General features: G+C 43.2%; 1 long non-coding RNA gene across 2 annotated transcripts; it reads left to right on the top strand.

Annotated features, from left to right (window-relative positions):
• The first annotated feature begins 409 nt into the window (after positions 1-409).
• On the top strand, positions 410-4,350 carry LOC149371994 (uncharacterized). Of its 2 annotated transcripts, none has more exons than XR_016292131.1 (3): positions 410-647; positions 1,454-1,626; positions 3,315-4,350. It is a non-coding gene; the product is annotated as an uncharacterized LOC149371994 (long non-coding RNA). The 2 variants fall into 2 exon arrangements; XR_016292130.1 differs by having other exon boundaries at positions 1,454-1,634; positions 3,315-4,349.
• The last annotated feature ends 376 nt before the right edge of the window (positions 4,351-4,726 follow it).

The following is a 4,726-nucleotide window of genomic DNA, read 5'->3' as shown; positions in this document are numbered from 1 at the left end:
AGAACTAGGCAGTCAGTGCAGCCGTGCAGCGGCTGCGGCTTTCCTGGCCCCAGATGCGTCGCCTGTAGCCATAGAGTTTCTTACTATTAGTAAGAAACTCTATGCCTGTAGCTGCCCGGTTTTCCAAGCTTTCGTTCGCAGCGCCGCCAGAAACAGATGGTTGTTAGTAGTCGCATTTTTTCACCTCAATCATTCCAATTTGCTGACTTTGTAATTGAAACAAAATATTTTGTCGTTTAATGCAACAAGTTTGTGGCAAAAAGGGCTTTATCAATTCTTTTTTTAACGCGTGTAAAGCTAGGCGACATTAGCGCCACTTTTCCGTTCGCTGGCGGCGGATTGCGAGTCTCATGTTGGCCGCGCGCTACACTATCTATTTTAGGACGCTGAAACGACTCTTTGTTGCGACGGTTGTGAAGTTGTGGGTGCGTTTCTTCAGTTTGTTTGTGTTAAATGTGCGGCCTCGTTAGTGTTGTGGTAGTGTGACTGAACTCGGAAGGTGACAGATGGCTCCAGTGCTGCGGAAGACGTTCTTACGCGCACGCAGTGCTCAAAAACTGCTCTGACGTACTGCACGCAACCACGCCGAGAGCGGCCGGCGCCCGATGCCCGATAGAAGAAACGGCTTGCCGTGAACGTTGACAAATGTAAGTACAGAACTGGAAAATGACTTCTGCGATGTGTCGGGGGTATGATTGAGGGCTGCGAATGCATTTGGGTTGGTCTTCACGTCTTGTTCGCAGTGAGGTGCAAAATGCGGGCACCACGCGATCGTTTGCAGAGATAAGGTGTTCTGACACGCTCGCTTGCCAACTATGCAACTTTTAACCCGCCGCCTCACGCTCTTTGCGTCAGCTCCTCGGCGCAGGAGTTATGTGATAGAATTTGGTTGCACGCCGAGAACTATGGGGTGCTGCTTGATTCGTTATTCCGACTGAACAGGAGCAGCGCGTGAAAAGGAGACCATAAGAACGAAAAGTGCTTGTAGCGGCGTGCGTCTTTTGATTCTGCTGCCTGAGTGTTTACTGGATAAGGAGCATTGCCCGTTCTACGTCGCAGTCACATCAAGTGCTGTGTTTCTTGATAGTTCTGGTCAACGAAACGACGATTAAAAATAGCAGAACCATTCCATTGCAGTGCAGCTGAGGTAATCGCACAATGGAAGGTTTGTTGTCATTTTATTTTTTTACGTTCACTACATTTATGTCATTCCCCCATTTTCAGTCTGAAGCGATAAAAGTATAACGTGATTCGCGAATAATAGCTTTAAGAAAAGTATGACAAGCTTTGTAAACCATTTTTTTGCTAACTATTGGAGGCATAGGTAATTAATCATTAGCCTCCACTCATGAATACATTGGACTGAACAGCTAGAGGTTGTAATGGGATGTGGCTTCTGTGATGTTTATGAAAGCATGGCTCTGATGCAGCCTTTCTTCAAATGCACCCGCAGTCAAGCCCTGTACAGCTGCTCCACCGGTATCATCACGCTACTTTTGCACCAGCTTTCATCTGTCATCGAGCCAATGCTACCTCAACCAGAGGCAAATGACATCAAGACCTGCTGGTTCAGCCTATCAGCCATTGACACTGGATATCAAGCATGTGCCACTTGTAAAATGATAGGTAGACAAGTGGGTGTATTTTCCTTGTCTTTTTTAGCCTGCCAAAAATCTTCTGGTCCAGGCTCCCTCTCTCTTTCGTTTTTCTTTTCTTTTAAAAGAGGACCAAGAGAAAGGGAAAAGATATTGCGGGCATCATGAAAGCACTCCCCTAGTCAAGTGCATTGTGTTATAGTGTGAAATGCTTTTTATAGTTTTTTCGCTCATGCCTCTCGTGCTTGGAAATCTTTACCACAGTATAGACCAAATTAAAACAATTATCTGCTTCATGACCTTTATACAGCAGTGTAAAAGCATCAAATAAATTTTATAGGTTTACTTCAGCAGTACCTACCTCTTACAAGGTATGGCATGTTTGAAGTGAACCAGTGATGTGATACGCATGGCCTAACGGGCAATGCATAATTGAATATTGGCGTTCAAGTGGAGCACTCTGCTTTAGAAGCATATTTGTTGCTAGCATCAGTAATTGATACCTTACCAGGTTATCCTTGCATTACATGAAACCCTGTAAAGCTTATATTTTAGCTGTACAGAAGAAAGGTGCTTATTCGATGTCATGAACATTGCTGAGGTTTTCTTTCACGCTCCCTTTGTCACAACTGACTGCACTGTACAGTTGAAATGCATTTGGAATTGAGTATTGGTGCATTGTTATTTTTATTCATGCCGACGTTCAGTTACTGATTGCATTACACTAGCTGAGCCTAAGTCAACAAATATTGCTGTGACCTTAACAAGCCCCCTGGCTTTACTTGAACCGATGCATTTGATGTTGCCTTTCTCCCGTGCCATCAAGGTTTGTTATAAGCTGTGTAAATAACTTAATTTACTTTCTCGAGGTATTTATTGCTGCAAATTAGTGACAGGTAATTTCCTAAAGAACAACCTAAGTGCACATTTTTATCTTCTTTGGAACACTTGTTTGCTTGTTTCCCTTGTATTCTTAACTTAAACAGATATTAGCAGGCCTCAGCACTGGAGGGATGTGCTGCGGGACAAATAAAAAACTACCAGTCCAGCTGCTCCCTTAGGGGCACGTTTCTGAGGCTTTTATCGCTTGTAGTTCTATGCAGCTTTACTTACAAGTATTGTATCTGACGCAGTGTGTGCCTTAATATTTTGATTCATTTGCTTTAGAGTGTGCCACTCTTGCCCTGACGAACTTGCTCACCTTTGTACTCTTTGTTCATACATTTTCCCCTAACACCTGGTATAGCTGCAAATGATACATTATCTACAGCAACGTGTGCATTATATTGCAATGTCTTTGTGCCATCACTTTTGAAAACAAAAGCTGCGTGAATTTTTGTGCAGACAAATCAGAAACACAAAGTAATTTTTATATTTGATGGCCTGCATGTTTTCTTCATATGACTGGAATGGCTAAATATCTCTTCGTGGTAGCCTAATTTGGTGTAACACGTTAATGTCAGTTCCTGTGAATATCATTCAGTCTTCGAATGTGGGGGCAGAATTGAGCACAACAGCATGTTGTAGCTTTTTCTTGTTCAAGGACGCATTACATTTAGTTCTAGTCTTGTGACTGCTGCTTATGCTATTACTCAGCAGCCTTATCAAATTCACTCAGAGTGCTGCATTTTAGTGCACATTTAACTGATTGTTGCTTCTCCGTGTTTGATTCTATTAGAAGTTACTATAACTATATACTTTGAATGTTTTCTTGTGCAGTTCTCTTGCTGCTGCATTCTGCCATGGAGGAGGCTACCTGTTCGTGCACACGTCTCATCACTAGGACGCTACCTCTTCCGCTGGTGATGCATACAAGTAACGACAGGGTTAATTGGAGAGGCATGGGAGAGGCCTTTGCCCTGCAGTGGGCATAGTCAGGCTGATGATGATGATGAACAACAAGCAGGCTGCCTGATATTGAGGACAAGTGTCAGGATAGTGCACCAACAAAGTCGCTTAAGCATTTCTGTGCTGATGTATTTTTATTAAAATCAGCTCATAGCTTAATATCTACATCCATGGGGACATTTAGCATATGTTTGGCATCTGTTTGACTTTTAATTCGCTAGTGTTTGCAGCCTTTAATGTTGGTCTTAAGACAGTGTAAGCATTGTTTCACTGTGTGGGATTTTTTAGCTGTTTTGGAGAGATGTGTGTGTATGCATGCAGTTTTTTTCCATGGGTTTGTTATGTGGCTCATGGAACTTTCATGTTACAGAAGAAATTATTTCGTTTCTGTGTTGTACAGGAAAGTGAGCAGTATTTATATGCACCAGGTGTTTCAGGGAAGAATAAGTAGTTTTCAAAAATATGGCTTTTGCTGCATAATATTACCAGTGTTAGTAGACACCAGAAAGCTGGTGAGGTGTATTTAGTAAGCTGGTTAACTAATTTCTGATAATTAACTTTTTAACTAACACAGGTTTGCAACTGGTTGCAGTTAGAGACTTTTAGCCAGTTGTTCGTAGTAGCCATATCAGTTTCTGGAATGGAATGTACAAAACATGATTACTTTCGCCGCTGTGGCTCGACAAAATTTGGCTGCATCGTGCGAAAATACATGCGCTTTTGAAAGCACACAGGGAAAGAAACCCCTCCAGTGCATGTAACTGCTACAAATCTCTAATGGCAACTAGACGCCTAACTCTGATAGTGAAGGAATCATATTCTTAGCAGTAAGAAACACACATAACACCAAGACACACACACACAGGACACCCGCTAGACTTCAACTATCTATACTGGACACTTGTACGACATAAATATGTATCACTGAGCACACGCAGGTGCCTCGTCATCCACAACAGGTCTAACTACGCCCTCCCCTCTTGTCCAAGGCATACGGTTGCGCTGATAAACAATCTCTTTTTCTGCCAACGCCAGGGAGGGAGTGTACACATGTCACCCGCCTCTTGAATACGAAAGACTTCGATAATTTCTCTTTCTTTTTTCTCGGCTCCCAGGCCTTTCGTATTCAAGAGGCGGGTGACGTGTGTAAGCACTCCCTCCCTGGCATTGGCAGAAAAAGGGATTGTTTATCGGCGCAACCGTATGCCTTGGAGGAGAGGTGAGGGCGTAGTTAGACCTGATGCCGATGACGAGGCACCTGCGTGTGCTCAGTGATACATATT

This window comes from Amblyomma mixtum, chromosome 1, assembly GCF_055824585.1.
Source record: "Amblyomma mixtum isolate Tamu chromosome 1, ASM5582458v1, whole genome shotgun sequence".
Taxonomy (NCBI): Eukaryota; Metazoa; Arthropoda; class Arachnida; order Ixodida; family Ixodidae; genus Amblyomma; species Amblyomma mixtum.
This window is presented reverse-complemented; position numbering and strand designations above follow the sequence as displayed.